Below are 26,537 nucleotides of genomic sequence, written 5' to 3'. Positions count from 1 at the left end.
AGAGATAAACTTAGTAGAATCTGGGAAGGAAAATGTCTTAGAAGCCAGGAAAAATCAGTTTCCTGAAGGAGAGTTAAAATATCAAATGCTGCTAAAATCAAGTAGGATGAGAACCAGAATTTTGCTTAAGAAACTTGAAATGAAGACATCTGTAACTCACCTTGTTCAAAGTAACATGTATTTTTTCTGGGTTAGAATGATCTCTTGGTTTGTACCCTTTTAGTCCATCCTATTTCATCATATAGAATGCACATTTCTTTAGCCATCCTATCTCTGCATATGGATAGGATGCATCCAACGAGATACATTTTCCTAAAAAGAAGATCTAACTACATCTCTTGCTTATCCCTTCAAGGTTACCCTCTACTCAGTGTTAAGTCCAGTATTCTTTGGACAATATGTAAGAATCTATATACATTCAATAGAATGAATTCTAATTTTTCTACATTTAGAATTCTAAATATTTAAAATCAAATAATTCTAAATATTTAAATAATCATTAATCTTGTATTTTTAAATTAATTTTAAAATGCACTATTCTGGTCAGTCATCTTACGAAGAACTTAACACACATTTTTCTCTTTTATATCATGCATTGTGTTAAGATGTCTGTTTAATATCTGTCCTTTCAGTACACTTGATTAGAAGAATCATATCACTCAATTGGGTTCTTAAGTATCTTGCATATTCATGTAAAGCCTGGAAAATGGATATTACATGTCCTATAGGCATTGAAATTGGTACAGTCTATACCTTCAGAAAGATTTCATGTAATAGTTTCCTAAAGTATTAAAAAGAAATCAGAGCCTCTTCTGCTCAGCAGTTATATTTCTTGAATGAATATAAATAAAATAGCAATTTAGTTTATGCAACCATTTCTGCATACTTAATGCGTGCCAACTCACAAGAGGGAACTCAGTGGACTGTCAAGTCAGTTTTATAAATTAAAAACCAGATGTTAGATGGTGAAGAAGTTACCAAGAGAATGCCATGTGTGCAAATGGCCTGGGGGCTCAGCTAGAGTTTTTTTTTTTTTTTGTAAGATGTTGCTTTAGATTATATTATGTTCAAAATTTTTAAACTTCTGTAAAATAATTTGTTGAGAAATTCAGATTTAATTTTGAATTAACAGATCTGCATGAACGATTATGGTACTGCATCTTTGTAATAAACAAAATACTTTGTTCACTATTTCCTACATAATTGGAATTACTTCTAATAACTAAGTTTCTTATAAGTAACTAACTTCTTCAATAAAATTTAAGCCAGTGTTGATAGTTTATTTTATACTATTTTAAGGATATCAATCAGATCTCAATTTTAGTTTGATTGATTTCTTTAGGGTTTTATCATTTTTAAATACATATACAAGCTAAGTTTTGGCACCAATAGGCTCACTTTTAAACCATAAAAATTCTTAGGTTGAATCATAATAGCAATAAATAATCCATTCATGTAAATTAACAATTTTCATTATGGGATATATAAGAAAAGATCCTAATTTTGTGATAAGTGGTTACATTTTATACTCTTTCCTATTTGTTTCTCTTTAGAGGAACTGTTAGAATTTCAGTTGTAATCATATAATATTGATATATGTAATAAACATATGGTGCTTCCCTGGCAGCTCAGAGGTAAAGAATCAGCTTGCCAAAGCAGGACACCTGGGTTCGATTCCTGGCTAGGGTGGATCCCCCAGAGAAGAAAATGGCAACACACTACAGTGTTCTTGCCTGGGAAATCTCATGGACAGACAAGCCTGGCAAGTCACAGTCCATGGGGTCTCAAAGAGTCAGATGCGACTTAGTGACTAAACAACAAAAATTAAATATATAATGACTATTTCAACCAAATGAACTGTTTAAGTCAGATAAGTAGAAATTGCAGTAAATATCTAAAAGCATGAAATATTGATTCCCAATTTCAGATTAGAAATCTAAAACACAAGTCCCTGAGTTTTTCCTGTAAAGCACCAGATAGTGAATATTTTAGGCTTTGCAGGCACATGGTCTCTACTGGGGCTCAATCTATAGACAGCTTTGGAACCAATAGTGTGGCCATGGTCCATGAAACGTAAAAGGCACGCAACAGGCTGGATTTGACCCTTGAGCCATAGTTTGTTGACCTTTGAACGTCAGTGTTCAGATACTTATACTTCAATTGTGACTGAACTGTCACTGCGCTGTTTTGTTTTTTATTTTTAGTCAATTTTGAATTTTTTGAAACACAGTTAATTTATAATGTTGTGTTAATTTCTGCTGCACAGCAAAGTGACTTAGCCAACACATTCTTTTTTATATCGCTTTCCAATTTGGTTTATCACAGGATATTGAATATAGTTTCCTGTGCTATAGACTAGGACATTGTTGTTTATCCATCCCATATATTGATATAACAGCTTACATTTGCTAATCCCACTGTTGTTTTGGAATTCAATCAATCCTTTCCAAGCAGTATGACTTGATTAGCTAGTTCTCTATATTTCAAATTCTTAAATTTTCTAATGAAATATCTATTTTGTAAAAAGGTTTGAGATAATTGCCCACTAATTCCCCTAAAGTACTTGGCAGAGGGCATCCTGACACATGAAAGCAGTTAATAAACCTTAGTGGTATTATTACTTTTTTCTAAGATTATATATTTTTTGTAATATAATATAGATAAATATATAGGTTTTTTCTCACCAAGATTATATATTACATAATTCATAAAGTATGTCATTTATTCAATTCAACCTAACACAGATATTATTATTTAGGAACAATTGTTCTTGACATTTTTGTTGGTCAGCAAATTTGGTGATTCCCTTGCCCCTTTAGTCTTGTATGTTATGCTACTTAAAATGTTTCAAAGAACTCAAATTATACTACTTTATTTACATTTTTAAATTAATTTTACCACTTTAATTAAATTTTCATTTAATCAACCAATTATATGTACAAATTGAGACAGACAAAACAGGTAATGCGAAAGTCCAGAGACATTAAGATTAAAGAAAGCCAGATTATGTGCAGAATTTAATTGACCCATATTCACATTAAAACAAGTGATTCCGAGGTTTTCACATGTTAATCACCAGTTATAAGGAACAGCAAACTTATAAAGAAATAAATTTGGTGTTGAAAGTAAGGGAAATGAAATAAGTGGTTTTGATATTTCAAATAGTACAAATTGGCACAATTTAGGCTTCATAAAATAAAAATATGATTGACAGTTATAAAAATGTCTTAGTGAAATTTTTCTTTATACCATGAATACATATACATATTCATATAAATGTAAATATGGCTATATAATTATTTGAATATATTGCATGCATTTATGCCTCAATGAGATTTTTTTCTTTTTTTTCTTTTCTTTTCTTTTTTCTTTTTTTCTTTTTTTAAATTTTAAAATCTTTAATTCTTACATGCGTTCCCAAACATGAACCCCCCTCCCACCTCCCTCCCCATAACATCTCTCTGGGTCATCCCCATGCACCAGCCCCAAGCATGCTGTATCTTGCGTCAGACTTAGACTGGCGACTTGATTCTTACATGATAATATACATATTAGAATGCCATTCTCCCATATCATCCCACCCTCTCCCACTCCCTCTGAGTCCAAAAGTTCGTTATACATATCTGTGTCTTTTTTGCTGTCTTGCATACAGGGTCGTCACTGCCATCTTTCTAAATTCCATATATATGTGTTAGTATACTGTATTGGTGTTTTTTTTTCTGGCTTACTTCACTCTGTATAATCGGCTCCAGATTCATCCACCTCATCAGAACTGATTCAAATGAATTCTTTTTAATGGCTGAGTAATACTCCATTGTGTATATGTACCATACCTTTCTTATCCATTCATCTGCTGATGGACATCTAGGTTGTTTCCATGTCCTGGCTATTATGAACAGTGCTGTGATGAACATTGGGGTACATGTGTCTCTTTCAATTCTGGTTTCCTCGGTGTGTATGCCCAACAGTGGGATTGCTGGGTCATAAGGTAGTTCTATTTGCAGTTTTTTAAGGAATCTCCACACTGTTCTCCATAGTGGCTGTACTAGCTTGCATTCCCACCAACAGTGTAGGAGGGTTCCCTTTCTCCACACCCTCTCCAGCATTTATTGCTTGCAGATTTTTGGATCGCAGCCATTCTGACTGGTATGAAGTGGTACCTCATTGTGGTTTTGATTTGCATTTCTCTAATAATGAGTGATGTTGAGCATCTTTTCATGCGTTTGTTAGCCATCTGTATGTCTTCTTTGGAGAAATGTCTATTTAGTTCTTTGGCCCATTTTTTGATTGGGTCATTTATTTTTCTGGAATTGAGCTGCGTAAGTTGCTTGTATATTTTTGAGATTAGTTGTCAGTTGCTTCATTTGCTATTGTTTTCTCCCATTCAGAAGGCTGTCTTTTCACCTTGCTTATAGTTTCCTTTATTGTGCAGAAGCTTTTAATTTTAATTAGATCCCATTTGTTTATTTTTGCTTTTATTTCCAGAATTCTGGGAGGTGGATCATAGAGGATCCTGCTGTGATTTATGTCGGAGAGTGTTTTGCCTATGTTCTCCTCTAGGAGTTTTATAGTTTCTGGTCTTACATTTAGATCTTTAATCCATTTTGAGTTTATTTTTGTGTGCGGTGTTAGAAAGTGATCTAGTTTCATTCTTTTACAAGTGGTTGACCAGTTTTCCCAGCACCACTTTTTAAAGAGATTGTCCTTACTCCATTGTATATTTTTGCCTCCTTTGTCAAAGATAAGGTATCCATATGTGTGTGGATTTATCTCTGGGCTTTCTATTTTGTTCCATTAATCTATATGTCTGTCTTTGTGCCAGTACCATACTGTTTTGATGACTGTGGCTTTGTAGTAGAGCCTGAAGTCAGGCAAGTTGATTCCTCCAGTTCCGATCTTATTTCTCAAGATTACTTTGGCAATTCGAGGCTTTTTGTATTTCCATACAAATCTTGAAATTATTTGTTCTAGTTCTGTGAAAAATATGGCTGGTAGCTTGATAGGGATTGCATTGAATTTGTAAATTGCTTTGGGTAGTACACTCATCTTCACTATATTGATTCTTCTGATCCATGAACATGGTATATTTCTCCATCTATTAGTGTCCTCTTTGATTTCTTTCATCAGTGTTTTATAGTTTTCTTTTTTTTTTTTTTTGGATTTACTTTCATCTTTATTAACAGTGAATGTGACAATACATATTGTACCTTGATAAATTAGCTAGTCATCAAAATTAGTAAAACATCAAAAACTAAATATATAAAACATAAAATTAACCTCTACAATTTTATTTGCAATATTAATAGTCAATGATAACCAATGGAAGGCTTTAAATTTTAATTAAATGTAGTAAAATGTGTTTCCGTTTCTTACTAATACCAAAAGAACAAAAGCCACATTCCACAGAGAAATTACTTGTATTTTCTGCCATTCTATAAAAATGACTAATGTATGACAATAAATAAAATTTATTCCTTATCAGCAAATGCTATTGAAAAGCACACAGAAACTATTTCTAATTATCTGCAAATTAAGTGATAGAATAAATTATATCTTGGGAGGAGTTTTGCCTTATATAAGAGTTGAAAGGTTTTATCACTTGTACATAAAAATTTTCATCAACAATACTGACTCATAATAAAAGCTAGTCTATGACAAAAATCTACATTAAGCCCTTGGTTGAATAGTGAATTTGACTGGAATTAAATAAGAACTTGTAGATAAGATACAGATATGTCAACCAATTTGAAAGTTACTCATGACATTGTTGGCAAGTTATTGAAACAGACTGTGAAGCCTGCCAAAAGTACATTAGGATGATCAATATGATAAACTGTATAAAAGCAAACTCTTATAAAAGAATAATTTACTGTAAGATTTTATAGTAAAAAGGGCAATGACAATGAAAATATATTTTGCCATATAAATATTCTCTGAAACTCTCATAGCAAGGTAAATAAATTTAAAAAAATTAGTATTTTAATGACCATAAAACAGTTCGTTGTAACATTAATGTATAATATGAAGTTTGAAGTAATTTAATGTGAATTATTCTTAGTATATCTTTAATTTCTATTTCTAAATATATTAATGCACTTTTTAAGTGTGTAACATGTACAGATTTTTCTGTTAAAGATATAATGGTCATGATTTTTTTTTTTTTAGTTTTTATTTTTAAATTTTAAAATCTTTAATTCTTACATGCATTCCCAAACATGAACCCCCTCCCACCTCCTCCCCATAACATCTTCCTGGGTCATCCCCATGCACCAGCCCCAAGCATGCTGCATCCTGCGTCAGACATAGACTGGCGATTCAATTCACATGATAGTATACATGTTAGAATGTCATTCTCCCAAATCATCCCACCCTCTCCCTCTCCCTCTGAGTCCAAAAGTCCGTTATACACATCTGTGTCTCTTTCCCTGTCTTGCATACAGGGTCGTCATTGCCATCTTCCTAAATTCCATATATATGTGTTAGTATACTGTATTGGTGTTTTTCTTTCTGGCTTACTTCACTCTGTATAATCGGCTCCAGTTTCATCCATCTCATCAGAACTGATTCAAATGAATTCTTTTAACAGCTGAGTAATACTCCATTGTGTATATGTACCACAGCTTTCTTATCCATTCATCTGCTGATGGACATCTAGGTTGTTTCCATGTCCTGGCTATTATAAACAGTGCTGCGATGAACATTGGGGTACATGTGTCTCTTTCCATTCTGGTTTCCTCGGTGTGTATGCCCAGCAGTGGGATTGCTGGGTCATAAGGTAGTTCTATTTGCAATTTTTAAGGAATCTCCACACTGTTCTCCATAGTGGCTGTACTAGTTTGCATTCCCACCAGCAGTGTAGGAGGGTTCCCTTTTCTCCACACCCTCTCCAGCATTTATTGCTTGCAGATTTTTGGATCGCAGCCATTCTGACTGGTGTGAAGTGGTACCTCATTGTGGTTTTGATTTGCATTTCTCTAATAATGAGTGATGTTGAGCATCTTTTCATGTGTTTGTTAGCCATCCGTATGTCTTCTTTGGAGAAATGTCTATTTAGTTCTTTGGCCCATTTTTTGATTGGGTCGTTTATTTTCTGGAGTTGAGCTGCAGAAGTTGCTTGTATATTTTTGAGATTAGTTGTTTGTCAGTTGCTTCATTTGCTATTATTTTCTCCCATTCAGAAGGCTGTCTTTTCACCTTGCTTATATTTTCCTTTGTTGTGCAGAAGCTTTTAATTTTAATTAGATCCCATTTGTTTATTTTTGCTTTTATTTCCAGAATTCTGGGAGGTGGATCATAGAGGATCCTGCTGTGATTTATGTCGGAGAGTGTTTTGCCTATGTTCTCCTCTAGGAGTTTTATAGTTTCTGGTCTTACATTTAGATCTTTAATCCATTTTGAGTTTATTTTTGTGTGCGGTGTTAGAAAGTGATCTAGTTTCATTCTTTTACAAGTGGTTGACCAGTTTTCCCAGCACCACTTGTTAAAGAGATTGTCTTTACTCCATTGTATATTCTTGCCTCCTTTGTCAAAGATAAGGTGTCCATATGTGTGTGGATTTATCTCTGGGCTTTCTATTTTGTTCCATTGATCTATATGTCTGTCTTTGTGCCAGTACCATACTGTCTTGATGACTGTGGCTTTGTAGTAGAGCCTGAAGTCAGGCAAGTTGATTCCTCCAGTTCCATTCTTCTTTCTCAAGATTGCTTTGGCTATTCGAGGTTTTTTGTATTTCCATACAAATCTTGAAATTATTTGTTCTAGTTCTGTGAAAAATGTGCCTGGTAGCTTGATAGGGATTGCATTGAATTTGTAAATTGCTTTGGGTAGTATACTCATTTTCACTATATTGATTCTTCCAATCCATGAACATGGTATATTTCTCCATCTATTAGTGTCCTCTTTGATTTCTTTCATCAGTGTTTTATAGTTTTCTATATATAGGTCTTTAGTTTCTTTAGGTAGATATATTCCTAAGTATTTTATTCTTTTCGTTGCAATAGTGAATGGAATTGTTTCCTTAATTTCTTCTACTTTCTCATTATTCCTGTATAGGAATGCAAGGGATTTCTGTGTGTTGATTTTATATCCTGCAACTATACTATATTCATTGATTAGCTCTAGTAATTTCCTGGTGGAGTCTTTAGGGTTTTCCATGTAGAGGATCATGTCGTCTGCAAACAGTGAAAGTTTTACTTCTTCTTTTCCAATTTGGATTCCTTTTATTTCTTTTTCTGCTCTGATTGCTGTGGCCAAAACTTCCAGAACTATGTTGAATAGTAGCGGTGAAAGTGGACACCCTTGTCTTGTTCCTGACTTTAGGGGAAATGCTTTCAATTTTTCACCATTGAGGATAATGTTTGCTGTGGGTTTGTCATAGATAGCTTTTATTATGTTGAGGTATGTTCCTTCTATTCCTGCTTTCTGGAGAGTTTTTATCATAAACGGATGTTGAATTTTGTCAAAGGCCTTCTCTGCATCTATTGAGATAATCATATGGTTTTTATTTTTCAATTTGTTAATGTGGTGAATTACATTGATTGATTTGTGGATATTGAAGAATCCTTGCATGCCTTGGATAAAGCCCACTTGGTCATGGTGTATGATCTTTTTAATGTGTTGTTGGATTCTGATTGCTAGAATTTTGTTGAGGATTTTTGCATCTATGTTCATCAGTGATATTGGCCTGTAGTTTTCTTTTTTTGTAACATCTTTGTCAGATTTTGGTATTAGGGTGATGGTGGCCTCATAGAATGAGTTTGGAAGTTTACCTTCCTCTGCAATTTTCTGGAACAGTTTGAGGAGGACAGGTGTTAGCTCTTCTCAAAATTTTTGGTAGAATTCAGCTGTGAAGCAGTCTGGACCTGGGCTTTTGTTTGCTGGAAGATTTCTGATTACAGTTTCAATTTCTGTGCTTGTGATGGGTCTGTTAAGATTTTCTATTTCTTCCTGGTTCAGTTTTGGAAAACTGTACTTTTCTAAGAATTTGTCCATTTCTTCCACGTTGTCCATTTTATTGGCATACAACTTCTGATAGTAGTCTCTTATGATCCTTTGTATTTCTGTGTTGTCTGTTGTGATCTCTCCATTTTCATTTCTAATTTTATTGATTTGATTTTTCTCTCTTTGCTTCTTGATGAGTCTGGCTAATGGTTTGTCAATTTTATTTATCCTTTCAAAGAAGCAGCTTTTGGCTTTGTTGATTTTTGCTATGGTCTCTTCTGTTTCTTTTGCATTTATTTCTGCCCTAATTTTTAAGATTTCTTTCCTTCTACTAACTCTGGGGTTCTCCAATTCTTCCTTTTCTAGTTGCTTTAGTTGTAGAGTTAGGTTATTTATTTGACTTTTTCTTATTTCTTGAGGTATGCCTGTATTGCTATGAACTGTCCTCTTAGCACTGCTTTTATAGTGTCCCACAGGTTTTGAGTTGCTGTGTTTTCATTTTCGTTCGTTTCTATGCATATTTTGATTTCTTTTTGATTTCTTCTGTGATTTGTTGGTTATTCAGAAGTGTGTTGTTCAACCTCCATATGTTGGAATTTTTAATAGTTTTTCTCCTGTAATTGAGATCTAATCTTAATGCATTATGGTCAGAAAAGATGCTTGGAATGACTTCGATTTTTTTTGAATTTATCAAGTTTAGATTTATGGCCCAGGATGTGATCTATCCTGGAGAAGGTTCCATGAGCACTTGAAAAAAAGGTGAAATTCATTGTTTTGGGGTGAAATGTCCTATAGATATCAATTAGGTCTAACTGATCTAATGTGTCATTTAAAGTTTGCGTTTCTTTGTTAATTTTCTGTTTAGTTGATCTGTCCATAGGTGTGAGTGGGGTATTAAAGTCTCCCACTATTATTGTGTTATTGTTGATTTCCCCTTTCATACTTGTTAGCATTTGTCTTACATATTGCGGTGCTCCTATATTGTGTGCATATATATTTATAATTGTTATATCTTCTTCTTGGATTGATCCTTTGATCATTATGTAGTGGCCTTCTTTGTCTCTTTTCACAGCCTTTGTTTTAAAGTCTATTTTATCGGATATGAGTATTGCCACTCCTGCTTTCTTTTGGTCTCCATTTGCGTGGTATATCTTTTCCAGCCCTTCACTTTCAGTCTGTATGTGTCCCTTGTTTTGAGGTGGGTCTCTTGTAAGCAGCATATAGAGGGGTCTTGTTTTTGTATCCATTCGGCCAGTCTTTGCCTTTTGGTTGGGGCATTCAACCCATTTATGTTTAAGGTAATTATTGATAAGTATGATCCCGTTACCATTTACTTTATTGTTTTGGGTTCGGGTTTACATACCATTTTTGAGTTTCCTGTCTAGAGAATATCCTTTAGAATTTGTTGGAGAGCTGGTTTGGTGGTGCTGAATTCTCTCAGCTTTTGCTTGTCTGTAAAGCTTTTGATTTCTCCTTCGTATTTGAATGAGATCCTTGCTGGGTACAGTAATCTGGGCTGTAGGTTATTGTCTTTCATCACTTTAAGTATGTCTTGCCATTCCCTCCTGGCCTGAAGAGTTTCTATTGAAAGATCAGCTGTTATCCTTATGGGAATCCCCTTGTGTGTTCTTTGTTGTTTTTACCTTGCTGCTTTTAATATTTGTTCTTTGTGTTTGATCTTTGTTAATTTGATTAATATGTGTCTTGGGGTGTTTCGCCTTGGGTTTATCCTATTTGGAACTCTCTATGTTTCTTGGACTTGGGTGATTATTTCCTTCCCCATTTTAGGGACGTTTTCAACTATTATCTCCTCAAGGATTTTCTCATGATCTTTCTTTCTGTCTTCTTCTTCTGGGACTCCTATAATTCGAATGTTGGAGCGTTTCATATTGTCCTGGAGGTCTCTGAGATTGTCCTCGTTTCTTTTAATTCGTTTTTCTTGTTTCCTCTCTGATTCATTTATTTCTACCATTCTATCTTCTATTTCACTAATCCTATCTTCTGCCTCCGTTATTCTACTATTTGTTGCTTCCAGAGTGTTTCTGATCTCATTTATTGCATTATTCATTATATTTTGACTCTTTTTTATATCTTCTAGGTCCTTGTTAAACCTTTCTTGCATCTTCTCAATCCTTGTCTCTAGGCTATCTGTGATTCCATTTTGATTTCAAGATTTTGGATCATTTTCACTATCAATATTCGGAATTCCTTCTCCAGTAGATTCCCTACTTCTTCCTCTTTTGTTTGGTTTGGTGGGCAACTCTCCTGTTCCTTTACCTGCTGAGTATTCCTCTGTCTCTTCATCTTGGTTATATTGCTGCGTTTGGGGTGGCCTTTTTATATTCTGGTAATTTGTGGAGTTCTCTTTACTATGGAGCTTCCTCACTGTGGGTGGGGTTCTATCAGTGGCTTGTCAAGGTTTCCTGGTTAGGGAGGCTTGTGTTGGAGTTCTGGTGGGTGGAGCTGGGTTTCTTCTCTCTGGAGTGCAGTGGAGTGACAAGTAATGGGTTATGAGACATCAAAGGTTTTGGAATAATTTTGAGCTGCCTGTATATTGAAGCTCAGGGGAGTGTTCCTGTGTTGCTGGGGAATTTGCGTGGTATGTCTTGTTTTGGAACTTGTTGGCCCTTGGGTGGAGCTTGGTTTCGGTGTAGGTATGAAGGTATTTGATGAGCTCCTATCGCTTAATGTTCCCTGAATTCAAGTGTTCTCTAATGTTTTCAGGCTTTGGATTTAAGCCTCCTGCTTCTGGTTTTCAGTTTTATTTTTACAGTAGCCTCTAGACTTCTCCATCTATACAGCACCGATGATAATACATCTAGGTTAAAGATGAAAAGTTTCTCCACATTGAGGGACACTCAGTGAGGTTCACTGAGTTACAAGGAGAAGAGAAGATGGAGGGGGTAGTTAGAGGTATCTGGAATGAGATGCGGTGAGATCAAAAGAGGAGAGAGCAAGCTAGCCAGTAGTCACTTCCTTATGTGCGCTCTATAGTCTGGACCACTCAGAAGTATTTATGGAGTTATACGGGGAAGAGGAGAGGAAGGAAGTAGACAGAGGTGGCCAGGAGGATAAGAGAGAGGAATGAGAAGGAGAGAGATGAATCCTGCCAGTAACCAGTTCCTTAGGTGTTCTCCACCATCTGGAACACACAGAGATTCACAGAGTTGGATAGAGAAGAGATGGGGGAGAAAAGAGACAGAGGCCCCCTGGTGGAGAAAAAGGAGAGTCCAGAGGAGGAGAGAGTGGTCAAGCCAGTAATCTCGCTCTCAGGTAAACTTGGGTAGTGAAGTTTGGGTTTTAAATGTACAAAATTGACAACAAAAACTAAAGAGCAAAGATTAAAAATCTAGAGTAGAGGTTGGATTTTCAAAAATACAATATTAAAGAAAAGAAGCAGAAGGAAAAAGGAAGAAAAAAAAGAGAGAAAAGAAGGAGAGAGAGAAAAAAAAAACCACAAGAATTATTTAAAAAAAAAAAAAACCAACAACGACCATCCAAAGACTACATATGGTGTTTGCCTTAAAAAAAAAAAAAAAAAGACTTTTTTTTAAAATAGTAATAGTAGGTTATAGAAATAAAAATTAGAGGAGAAATAGAAGACTTAACAATTAAAAAAAGTTAGAAAAAAAAAAGAAAAAAGAAAGGAATGATTTTAAAAATAGTAAAAATATTTCTGGTCCTTCTCCAATGTTGTGGGCCGTGTGGGATCACTTCCAAGGTGGTTCCCTCTGTTTAACTTCTTCTGTTGGCTGGTTTTTTAGGCTCACTAGTTCAGTCGTGCTGTGTGGAGGGGGGATGCTGCAAACAAATAGCACTGTCGTGTGCACACAGTGTCTCAGCCCCGCTTGACCTGTCCCTTCTCACGGCGCACAAACTGCTCCGGCTCTACGATGCTCAGCTGGGAACCGTCTGGGGCCGGCCCTAGGCTGCGTGCACTTCCCCGGTCCAAGCCGCTCATGTTCAGCGCTCAGGCAGCCCTCAGAGGCACAGATTTGCTTGGACTGCACTTTGTGCCCTTCCCAGGTCCGAGTAGCTCAGGAGTTTGGCGAACGCGATTGCCGCGACTTGTCACCTTTTCTGCCGCTGCTGCTCAGCTTTCTGGGTGGACCGCTGGCACCCCCCGTGAGGCAGATGGTGACAGTCCAGCACCACCAGAAGTCTTCGTAAAGAAGCCTGCTTGCAGTTAGGTAAGTAAAGTCTCTCCGGGTCTGCAATTGCCCCTTTCCAGTCCTTACAGCTCTGGCTGCCTGTCCCCAGCGGGGGATGGTCTGCAACCGGCTTATTCCATTCCGTCCTTTGTTCTGTGCTCGGTCCTGGCAGTGTCTTATGTTCGAGCTTTTCGCGTGGAGCTATACCACAGTCTGGTTTTCTAGCCCAAGTTAGATCGTTCTGGTTGCGCGTGGGGCGTTCCTGCCGGGTTCTTGCAAAGCACTGCAGCCCGCACCTCCCGCGCGTCCCTGCCCTGCCCCCACTTCCCAATGGTGGATGCAGGCGTCTGTGCTGCTTTTCCGCTGGGGGAGTTACTGTTGGGCTTGTAATCTGTTGGTTTTAATTATTTATTTATTTTTCCCTTCCTGTTATGTTGCCCTCTGTGTTTCCAGGCTCGCCACAGACTCGGCAGGGAGAGTGTTTCCTGGTGTTTGGAAACCTCTCTTCTTAAAATTCCCTTCCTGGGATGGGCTTCCCTTCCCGGGATGGAGCCCCCTCCCCACCTCCTTTGTCTCCTTTTTCGTCTTTTATGTTTTTTCCTACCTGTTTTTGAAGGCAATGGTCTGCTTTTCTGGTTGCCTGATGTCCTCTGCCAGCCTACAGAAGTTGTTTTGTGGAGTTTGCTCAGCGTTGAAATGTTCTTTTGAGGAATTTGTGAGGGAGAAAGTGGTCTTCCCGTCCTATTCCTCCGCCATCTTTACAGTTCCGATTTTTTTCTTAATATATATATTTATTAAAGTATAGTTGAGTAACAATGCTTCAGGTGCACAGCAAGCTGATTCAGTCATACATATATACATACATTACTTTTGAAATTATTTTACATTATAGGTTATTACAAGATATTAACTATAGTTCCCTGTGCTATACAGTAAATCTTTGCCACTTGCTGTATATCTATTTTTTAAATTATAAGTCTAGCATTTGACTCATACGAAATCAAGCCAGTGGAATCTAAATGTCATAAAATTTTTAGTTAGGCAAAAGTTCATAAATTTTCTAAAATATATATATTATATATTATTTATATATATGTATATAAAAGCTTTTCTACTAAGCTTAATAAGGGTTTAAAAAAAATCAAAAAAGAGAAGAGATGGAGAAGTTGGAAAACATAACCTAAATGATTGGGAGCACTGACTATGAAATAAAAAAAGGTGAAACAAACTGGATTAAAGTAAATGATCATCATATACTCCAGTTTTTTGTTTTTTTTGTTTTTTTTTTTTTTTTTTTAATGTGACTGCTCATTAGAGACATATCTGGAGTCCTTGGGTGGGTGGGGGGCGAGGCGGGAAAAAAAAAGCAATATCTAGGGATTTGTAGTTTTCAAAAAATTCCAAAATAATTCCAATATGCCTCTGGATTAAAAAAAAAATTTAAAAAAAAAATGATTGCAGACTTTTCTATTAAATTGTAGTTTTGGTGATATAGGGTTCTATTAATTTTCTGTTGACCAATCATGATACAACGGTATTGAGTATTAGTCACCTGAGCACAATAGTAAAAGATGTTTATCAGTTTTCAGAATCAATATCCAGACAAAAAATAAAAGATAATTACAACTGCCAGCTATAATGGGAACATGATTAGCTTAACAATATAAACTGCTGCTGCTGCTGCTAAGTCTCTTCAGTCATGTCCAACCCTGCGCAATCCCATAGACCGCAGCCCACCAGGCTCCCCTGTCCCTGGGATTGTCCAGGCAAGAACACTGGAATGGGTTGCCATTTCCTTCTCCAATGTGTGAAAGTAAAAAGTGAAAGTGAAGATGCTCAGTCGTGTCCGACTCTTCGCAACCCCATGGACTGCAGCCTACCAGGCTCCTCCATCCATGGGATCCTCCAGGCAAGAGTACTGCAGTGGGGTGCCATTGCCTTCTCTGAATAATATAAACTAATTACATATAATTTTGGGGTCAAGCAGAGTGATGTGGTATGTGGAAGTGCATACATGCACTTGTTTTAATCTGCCCAGCCAGTCTATGTCTTTTGGTTGGTGAATTTAATCAATTTACATTTAAGGTAATTATCAACATGAGTGATATTAGTTCAGTTCAGTTCAGTTGTTCAGTCATACCCAACACTTTGTGGCTCCATGGACTGCAGCATGTCAGGTTTCCCTGTCCATTACCAACTCCCAGAGCTTACTCAAACATGTCTATAGAGTCAGCGATGCCATCAAACCACCTCAGCCTGTGTTGTCCCCTTCTCCTGTCTTAAATCTTTCCCAGCATCAGTGTTTTTTTCCAAAGACTCAGTTCTTTGCATCAGGTGGTCAAAGTGTTGGAGCTTCAGCTTCAACATCAATCCTTCCAAAGAATATTCAGGACTGATTTCCTTTAGAATTGACTGGTGATCCTATTATCGTTTTCTTAATTGTTTTGAGTTTATTTTCTGCAGGTAGGTCTTTTCCTTCTCTTGTGTTTCCTGCCTAAAGAAGTTATCTTAGCATTTGTTGTAAAGTTAGTTTGGTGGTGCTGAATTCTCTTAACTTTTGCTTGTCTGGAAAGCTTTTGATTTCTCCATCAAATCTGAATGAGTCTTCTTAAGTAAAGTATTCTTGGTTGTAGGCTCTTCCATTTCATCACTTTAAACATATCATGCCATTCCCTTCTGATTGTAGAGTTTCTGTTGAAAAATTAGCTGACAACCTGATAGGGGTTCCCATGTATGTTATTTGTCATTTTTCCCTTGCTGCCTTTAATATTTTATCTTTGTCTTTAATTATTGTCAGCTTGATTACTATGTGTCTTAGTGTGTTCCTCCTTGAGTTTGTCCTGCCTGGGACTTTCTGTGCTTTCTGGACTTGGTTTTCTCTTTCCTTTCCTTTGTTAGGGAAAGAAAGTGAAAGACACACAGTCATGCCCAACTCTTTGCAACCCCTGGACTGTACAGTTCATGAAATTCTCCAGGCCAGAATATTAGAGTAGGTAGCTGTTCCCTCCTCCAGAGGATCTTCCCAAACCAGAGACCAAACCCGTGTCTCCCACATTGCAGGCAGATTCTTTACCAGCTGACCCACCAGGGAAGCCCGTTGTTAGGGGAGATTTCAGCTATTATCTCTAAAAATATTGTCCCAGGTCCTTTCTCTCCCTCTTCTCCTTGGCACCTCTGTAATGTGAATATTGGTACATTTAATGTTGTCCTAGAAGTCTCTCAGACTGTCTTCATTTTTTTTTTCATTCTTTTTTTCTATATTCCATTATGCAGCAGTGATTTCCACCAGTCAAGAAACACCTGGAGTAACAGGCAAATTTGGCTTTGGAATGCAGAATGATGCAGGGAAAAGACTAATAGAGTTTTGCCAAGAAAATGCACTGGTCATAGGCAACACCCTCTTCCAACAACACTAGAGAAGACTCTACGCATGGACATCACCAGATGGTCAACACCGAAATCAGACTCATTATATTCTTTGCAGCCAAAGATGGAGAAGCTCTATACAGTCAACAAAAACAAGACCAGGAGCTGACTGTGGCTCAGATCATGAACTCCTTATTGCCAAATTCAGACTTAAATTGAAGAAAGTAGGGAAAACCACTAGACCATTCAGGTATGACATAAATCAAATCCCTTATGATTATACAGTGGAAGTAAGAAATAGATTTAAGGGCCTAGATCTGATAGATAGAGTGCCTGATGAACTATGGAATGAGGTTCGTGACATTTTACAGGAGACAGAGATCAAAATCATCTCCATGGAAAAGAAATGAAAAAAAGCAAAATGGCTGTCTGGGGAGGCCTTACAAATAGCTGTGAAAGGAAGAGAAGTGAAAAGCAAAGGAGAGAAGGAAAGATATAAGCATCTGAATGCAGAGTTCCAAAGAATAGCAAGAAGAGATAAGAAAGCCTTCTTCAGTGATCAATGCAAAGAAATAGAGGAAAACAACAGAATGGGAAAGACTAGAGATCTCTTTAAGAAAATTAGAGATACCAAGGGAACATTTCATGCAAAAATGGACTCAATAAAGGACAGAAATGGTATGGACCTAACAGAAGCAGAAGACATTAAGAAGAGGTGGCAAGAACACACAGAAGAACTATACAAAAAAAGATCTTCATGACCCAGATAATCACGATGGTGTGATCACTCATCTAGAGCCAGACATCCTGGAATGTGAAGTCAAGTGGGCCTTAGAAAGCATCACTATGAACAAAGCTAGTGGAGGTGATGGAATTCCAGTGGAGCTATTTCAAATCCTGAAAGATGATGCTGTGAAAGTGCTGCACTCAATATGCCAGCAAATTTGGAAGAATCAGCAGTGGCCACAGGACTGGAAAAGGTCAGTTTTCATTCCAATTCCAAAGAAAGGCAATGCCAAAGAATGCTCAAACTACCTCACAATTGCACTCTTCTCACATGCTAGTAAAGTAATGCTCAAAATTCTCCAAGCCAGGCTTCAACAATACGTGAACCATGAAATTCCTGATGTTCAAGCTGATTTTAGAAAAGGCAGAGGAACCAGAGATCAAGCTGCCAACATCCACTGGATCATGGAAAAAGCAAGAGAGTTCCAGAAAAACATCTATTTCTGCGTTATTGACTATTCCAAAGCCTTTGACTGTGTGGATCACAATAAACTGTGGAAAATTCTGAGAGAGATGGGAATGCCAGACCATCTGACCTGCCTCTTGAGAAATCTGTATTCAGGTCAGGAAGCAACAGTTAGAACTGGCCATGGAACAACAGACTGGTTCCAAATAGGAAAAGGAGTGTGTCAAGGGTGTATATCGTCACCCTGCTTATTTAACTTCTATGCAGAGTACATCATGAGAAATGCTGGACTGGAAGAAACACAAGCTGGAATCAAGATTGCAGGGAGAAATATCAATAACCTCAGATATGCAGATGACACCACCCTTATGACAGAAAGTGAAGAGGAACTAAAAGCCTCTTGATGAAAGTGAAAGAGAAGAGTGAAAAAGTTTGCTTAAAGCTCAACATTCAGAAAACAAAAATCATGGCATCCGGTCCCATCACCTCATGGCAAATAGATGGGGAAACGGTGCAAGCAGTGTCAGACTTTATTTTATGGGGCTCCAACATCACTGCAGATGGTAACTGCAGACATGCAATTAAAAGATGCTTACTCCTTGGAAGAAAAGTTATGACCAAGCTAGATAGTATATTCAAAAGCAGAGACATTACTTTGCCGACTAAGGTCCGTGTATTCAAGGCTGTGGTTTTTCCAGTAGTCATGTATGGATGTGAGAGTTGGACTCTGAAGAAGGCTGAGCACCGAAGAATTGATGCTTTTGAACAGTGGTGTTGGAGAAGACTCTTGAAAGTCCCTTGGACTGCAAGGAGATCCAACCAATCCATTCTGAAGGAGATCAACCCTGGGATTTCTTTGGAAGGAATGATGCTAAAGCTGAAACTCTAGTACTTTGGCCACGTCATGCGAAGTGTTAACTCATTGGAAAAGACTCTGATGCTGGGAGGGATTGGGGGCAGGAGGGAAGGGGACGACAGAGGATAAGATTGCTGGATGGCATCACGGACTCGATGGACGTGAGTCTGAGCGAACTCCGGGAGATGGTGATGAACAGGGTGGCCTGGCGTGCTGCGATTCATGGGATCGCAAGGAGTTGGATATGACTGAGCGACTGAACTGAACTGAACTGAAAAGGATAAAAATTTTAACTATAATATAGCCTTCCCCAATACAAATCAAAATAAACTCCAAATGTATTCATTGCATAATTTTATGAGTTTTAAAATATGCTTCCTAGAAAATGTACAGGTAGTTTTTCTTGTGGTTTATTGGTGATCCTGAAGATTGTGTTTAAAGATAACATTTTTAAGGAACATGGCAGGCAACTGCTCTAATGTTGATTTATTACCTTTCTGCATAGAAATCAGTCTTTGAATGATAATTTGTGCTTGCATGCTCAGTTGCTTCAGTTGTGTCTGACTCTTTATAATCCTGAGTACTGTAGCCCACCAGGCTCCTCACTCCATGGGGATTCTACAGGCGAGAATGCTGGAGTGGGTTGCCACTTCCTCCTCCAGGGGTCCAGGAATCGAACTTGCATCTCTTATGTCTCTTGCATTGCCAGTTATGTTCTTTACCATTAGCACCACCTGGGAAACCCTTCTTGAAAACTTGTAGAAGAAGGCAACTCGGCAAAACTAGTTGAAATGAGTAAAACAAGACAGGATATAGAAGCAATCAGTGAGGTCAAGGAAGTTTATTCACCACTGAGAAGAGGCAGGGGTTCACCTTCTTTCCCAATAGTACATTTGTGACATGTTGGTAGTTTGAAATTGGCCATTGGAGGTCAGAAATGCTACAAATCAAGCTTGCCTTTCTTTTTCTTTCTCTCTTACTTCTTTCCCCGTATCTAGAGCCAGCTCTTACAGATTCACAAGCCACAGGATCAGTCTTGACCTATCATGATTGTATGATGATAGGTTCTGATCAAGATTCAAATGTATTTTTTTAGGTTTATAAAATATTGCAGTGATATTCTCAGAACTGTAAGTGGAATGAATAGGGAAATAAGATAAATGAGTGAAAATAAAGAGTAATACTATTGCTTTTATTTTAGATGGTAAGCTAAAGTTTATTAATTTATTCACTTAACACTTCTTGTTTTCTTCATATATCCTGCATGTCAAATGGTATACAGGGTGCAAGAGTTTTGAAGATGAATAAGACCTTTCAGTCACAGAGTTCATATCTAAAGGCATAGTCACATAAACAGAGAATAGATATTAAATGAAAATGTGGAGCTATGTAGGGGATATTGTAGCAATATCTAAGAAGAGAACACAAGACAAGTTATGACTGACTCCTAGAGGATGTAGCACCTAATTTTTCAATAAAACTTCTTGGGATGTAGGTATTATTAAATCAGTAACAGAGAAATGAATCCTGCCACCTAAACTCTGATATTTAACAGTATATATTTATGATTTCTAAATCTATCTAAACAAAAACAATTTGCCAGTCTAAAACAGACCTCTTCGCTCTTTGGATCTAGTTATCCATCCATCATGATATGATGGCATCCTTTGTGTTAAAATTGCCAAAGAAGCTTTAGTTTTTTTCTCAGACTATGCAACAGTTAGGTACATGTAATGGAAAGAAAAGCAACACTGTGTGTGTGTATTTTTTAGGAGCTCTGATAGCTGTATCCACAGATTACTTGCTTAAATTGTGTTTCTGCATATGCTGAAGAAAATACTTTTTGTACTTGGCATATAAGGGGGATTTATAAGACCTTGCTTGAAGGATAATTTCTTTAAATTGTTGCCAAAAATTAAATACTTGAATCTATGGGCTATTCCCAGGTTGCACTAAATGTGTTTTGAAGATTTCCAGAGGTACTATTGCTGTCTTTGTAAATGACAATAATTAATAACAGAATGCCAAAACTATAGCTTTTATTAAATCATTAGCAATGAAAGTGATAAACTCCATATTAGACCTTTGGACAATGGCTACAGACACTGGAGAAATCATCCAAAAATCTGAGGCCTAAATAATGAAATCGGTCCACCTTGACTAAATATGAACATGATACTTGTGGCTTCCAAGCCATTATGATAAAGCAACAAGTTTCCGTGGTCTATCACTAAACGGTATTTTCATCAACTGGTTTATGTTGCGCATCTGTCAGGGAGGTGTCATTAGTAAATTTCCAAGGATGTTTCCCACAGTATTTTCCAGTGATGGTGCAAAAAAATATGGAAGATACAGAAATGGTTCTTAAAAACAAATCTGTCTCAGGATGATATTTAGCCAACTCTAAATAAACAGAAGAGGCTTAACATCTGTGTAACTGTCTGTATGGAGAAACATTATCAGAACTGATGTATGGAAAATTAAATCAGTGAGCTTGGTCACTCTGCAGTAGCAAAAAATCACTAACTGGATCCAATAGGGTGGCTTAGAGGGATAAGTGGGAAGACTATACAAAAGAAGCAAAATTTAAAATAGAAATAATAATCAATAGCCTAGTGGTGCATTATATCTTCAAAATACTTCTAGGAGCATCGTCTCATTTAGTTATAAGAAATTATTTGTCAAAAAATAGTTATTTTTGTGACCATGCTGCATATGAAGTTTAGAAACATTATTTGATTAAAGACACAGGGCTAAAAAGGGTTAGAACTGAAAACTGATCAGCAGTGTTTAGAAGGAAATGGCACTCCACTCCAGTGTTCTTGCCTGGAAAATTCCATGGACAGAGCTTGGAAGGCTACAATCTCTACCTCTCCTTTGAAATACAAATAAAAATGTGATAAATTTCTCCCCAAATTCTTTGCAGGAAAGGTAGGTTGACTTCAAAAGTGAAAATGTTTAAGCAAGTGATTTTATAGACATTAAACTTCCCTTTCAAAACAGGCATGCTGGATAATTCCTGAGTACAGAGGAGAAAATCTTTCTGTGAGAAGGAAAATTTACTGCCTGGTAATAGCAGGGTAATTTCCTTGAGATTATCTAAGAATATCAATGTTGTGTAATGTAATCACTATTGAGGTCTGGCTTTTGAAAAATGTAGGCTAAGTGACAAGGAGTGCATGAAACTTACATTTAGCTCAATTTATTGAGCACCACTTAGTTCAAAGTTCCAAATGTTAAAGGCTAGAGAGATGAACACAATCAGATATCTGTCATCTAGGCATTTATAATTTATTTGGTGAAATAACACAAAGATCTTTAATATAAAATTACAGTAAATATCAAAACTATAGAAAAGGTAACAATACAGTGAAAGACCAAGAGAAAGAAAAAGTGTTTTCATTGAGAAGAAGAAATGGAAGTGGTGATATGATAAGAATGAAGGTAGGGCATGGACAGCTGGCAATGTCAGGAAGGAGTGAGGTGAGGAAAGACATGCTGAGACAGAGGGTTAGCCTGGGCTGATGAGGTTGGCTCAGGATGGTCCCACCAGGGAGACCGAGACCTGAGAACCTAAGGGCACAGCAGTGACACAAAGCCCAGGATGAAGAGAGAGTAAACTTCTGTTTCCACTCAAAGTGAAGTTCATTTCCAAATCAGTGCCCATGGAGGGAAAAGTGAAGGAAGAATAAGGTAATTTTAGTGGATGGATGAATGAAAAATAGACTGAAGATAGAGGTGAGGTGGGTGGATAATATTTCTTTATGAAATTTTGCTGTGATGGGATGGAGATGCTTAGGTGAGCAGCAAAGAGTCTCAAGGCTGAGGGAGAAGAGTCAGCAGGGAGGGCTGGGAGGAGGGAGAAATACTCGATGTGGGGAAGGATTGCCTCAGCAGAGGCAGAGTTTCTCTGCCCAGGGACAGTGAGGGCCCAGCTCTGAGTAGAAAGAGGGATTCTTCTTCAGCTCAGCCTAGAGGAAAGAAGGAACACATAGATGGATAAGGATATGTTGATAAATAAAAGTGACAAGAAATTGGAATCAGTTCAGTTCAGTTGCTCGCTCAGTCGTGTCCAACTCTTTGCGATCCCATGAATTGCAGCATGCCAGGCCTCCATGTCCATCACCAACTCCCAGAGTTCACTCAAACTCATGTCCATTGAGTCAGTGATGCCATACAGGCATCTCATCCTCTGTCATCCCCTTCTCCTCCTGCCCCTAATCCCTCCCAGCATCAGGATCTTTTCCAATGAGTCAACTCTTCGCATAAGGTGGCCAAAGTATTGGAGTTTCAGCTTCAGCATCAGTCCTTCCAATGAACATGCAGGACTGATCTTTAGAAAGGACTGGTTGGATCTCCTTGCAGTCCAAGGGACTCTCAAGAGTCTGCTCCAACACCACAGTTCAAACACATCAATTCTTTGGTGCTCAGCCTTCTTCACAGTCCAACTCTCACATCCATACGTGACTACTGGAAAAAGTGTAGCCTTGACTAGATGGACATTTGTTGGCAAAGTAAGATCTCTGCTTTTTAATATGTTATCTAGTTTGGTCATAACTTTCCTTCCAAGCAGTAAGCATCTTTTAATTTCATGGCTGCAGTCACCATCTGCAGTGATTTTGGAGCCCCCCCAAAAAAAGTCTGACACTGTTTCCACTGTTTCCCCATCTATTTGCCATGAAGTGATGGGACCAGATGCCATTATCTTCGTTTTCTGAATGTTGAGCTTTAAGCCAACTTTTTCACTCTCCACTGTCACTTTCATCAAGAGGCTTTTGAGTTCCTCTTTACTTTCTGCCATAAGGGTGGTGTCATCTGCATATCTGAGGTTACTGATATTTCTCCTGGCAATCTTGATTCCAGCTTGTGCTTCTTCCAGCCCAGCATTTCTCATGATGTGCTCTGCATAGAAGTTAAATAAACAGGATGACAATATACAGCCTTGACGTACTCCTTTTCCTATTTGGGACCAGTCTGTTATCCACCTTTAATTGATTCAGTTTTCCAGTTGAGATATAGTTACCAAAATAGTGTGGGGCGGGTTAAGCTTGAAAATGGGACAGTCAGTGAGGGGAAAGAAGGTGGTGTTGAAAACAAGTAACTGAGATTTGAGGTCCCAGCTCTGTGTGAAAATCATTATTCTATTGTTCTGATCTATATGGTCACTTGGTTTTACACAGCAGAGCTTAGGAAACCACTTAGGTATAAGGAAAGGGACTGAGATTGAGTCACGATTACAATTTTTGCCAGATATTTCCTGTGAAAGGGCAGGAGGATAAGATTATTGAAAGTGCAGTGACCAATATTTCAGAAGAGCAGAGGACAAAAAGATTATCAAAAGATGATTTTATGTATGAGAGGGATGGAGTCTCAGTTATGGGATCGGAAAGAAATCCTAACAGGAAACAATGTCCTTGAGGTGGTCAGATGATGAGATAAAACTAGATGTCTGATTGGAACAATTCAAAGTGATGAGAAAGGGTAGGGCTGTGTGGGAGTGTGTGTGTGTGTGTGTGTGTGTGTGTGTGTGTGTGTGTGTGTATACTCACACATACCCACGTGCACTCTAGCTTCTTTTCAGGGTTTCTTTTCCACCATTCTGAATTTTACTTCTCTGTGCCATAATTTTAATTGTTGCCCAAATACATAATTTATAGATTCAGAGCCCTGTCCCTAAACAAATCCCTTCACAGCAACAGTGCCTTCTCTCAGACCTTATGTAAGGAGGCCTTTTAGACAAACAACAGTTTCCTCTCTAGCTGATTCAGCATAGGAGGTGAGGGTCGGCTCTCATACACCAAGCAGCAGATGAAGACAAAATGAGCTTAACAGCTAAACTGTAGACAATTCAATATTCTCAGCAGGTGAACTTTGTTAAGGTTGGATCTAAAGATTTCTATCTTATGTAGTCATTACTGCCCTAATTGGAGTTGATTTATTATTGCACCAGCTATGGTACATGTTTAAGGCGCAGATTTCTGTAGCTGCTATACTGAGGTCAATGTATACAATTTAAGGTCTTACACTAAGTAATACTGTTCCTAAGTGGAGCAAATGTTAGAAACACAAACCAAATGTAAGTTTGCATAGAATTAAAATGTTATATCTATAGGTTCTGAAGTTGGTAAGAGATTAATATGGATGAAGTTATTTTCATTCTTTTTTTTTTTGGAAAAGCAACTGTTTATTAGAACCAATACAAGAGTATGAAAAGTGGGAAGAGAGGAGGTTGGAAGGTGGAAGAGAATGAGGTCTGCATCAGATGTCAGTTGTGAATATATATATATAGATAAATTAATATTTTGTATTATATATATATTTTATGTTATTATATATTATATATCTACATATAGTATATAATATATCTACATATAATATATAATATAATATAATATATATCTACATATATAGTATACAATATATAATATATATCTGCATATATATGTGTATATATTATATAATAATATATATATAACATATGGATATATGTAGATATATATTATATATGTAATATATAGAGATATAATATATAGATATTATATATCTATATAATATATAATACACATTTTATATATAATATATTATATATATCTATGGCCTATATATATTATATATGTTATATTATATTCAGTTCAGTTCAGTTCAGTTCAGTCACTCAGTAGTGTCCGACTCTTTGCGACTCCACGAATTGCAGCACGCCAGGCCTCCCTTTTCATCACCATCTCCCGGAGTTCACTCAGACTTGCGTCCATCGAGTCCGTGATGCCATCCAGCATCTCATCTTCGGTCATCCCCTTCTCCTCCTGCCCACAATCCCTCCCAGCCTCAGAGTCTTTTCCAATGAGTCAACTCTTCGCATGAGGTGGCTAAAGTACTGGAGCTTCAGCTTTAGCATCATTCCTTCCAAAAAAATCCCAGGGTTGATCTCCTGCAGAATGGACTGGTTAGATCTCCTTATATACACCACCTATATTATGTTTTATTATATTATATATTATACATATTAAATTATATTATTATAATTATGTATACTTAATATAATATTATTATATTTTATAATATTATATAATTTATTTGGTGAAATGACACAAAGATCTTTAAAATAACATTGTGGTAAATATCAATACCACAGAAAAGGTAACAATACTGTGAGAGACCAAGACAAACAGTGTTTTCATTGAGAAGGAGGAATGGAAGGGGTGATTATATAATTAATATTTAATATAATGTATATTATATAATTATTATATTATTGTATTTATATTATTATATATTATATTATACATTACATAATTATATAGTATATAATTATATGTGTGTATATTATGTATACATAATTATATTTTATATAGTGTTATAATAATATAATATTAATATATACATATACATAAATATGTATAATTATATATAATATATAATAATATAACATAATTGTCTATGATTTTATATATATATATATATATATATATCACATTACCTCAAATAAATCAAAAGTAGACATATTTGGCTAAAATAAAACCAATAAACCAAATCAAAACTCTCCCACAAACCAAAAATATCCATACAGAATTCAATTTCCCATTTTTACATTAAGAAGTCTGACAACAAAGTGTGATTTGTTTTGTTACTCAGGATGGTACCAAGGGCTGAATGAAATCCAGACTCAGGCTCTTCTCAGCTTCCATCCTGTGGAAAGGGGTGGGAAGGCCTGTGGATCATGGGCCAATCAACTCCTGGATACTTGGCAGGATGTACTGACCGTTCTCTCTGTTCTCTCCAGGACTCCCCAGAACCTCCTGGTGCTCTCAGTGCAGTGAACAGAGGAACAGAGTCCATAAAACACTGAGAACCAGAATGTGACTGTGGCAAGAGGCCAGGACGTTTTGCCTATTTGTGGGTTACCCATCTAGGGCCAAGGAGAAGGAGAGGAGAACAAACCCTATTGGGAAGAGGAAATGGCCAAGCCCCTAAACTGGGATGGAGAGTAAGGCTCTTGAGTCCACACCTCGGCAAATAGAAATAGTGTGTGAAG

Source organism: Ovis aries, chromosome 20 (genome assembly GCF_016772045.2).
Source record: "Ovis aries strain OAR_USU_Benz2616 breed Rambouillet chromosome 20, ARS-UI_Ramb_v3.0, whole genome shotgun sequence".
NCBI classification, from domain to species: domain Eukaryota; kingdom Metazoa; phylum Chordata; class Mammalia; order Artiodactyla; family Bovidae; genus Ovis; species Ovis aries.
The sequence above is the reverse complement of the archived record's forward strand: the minus strand, read 5'-3'. Positions refer to the sequence as shown.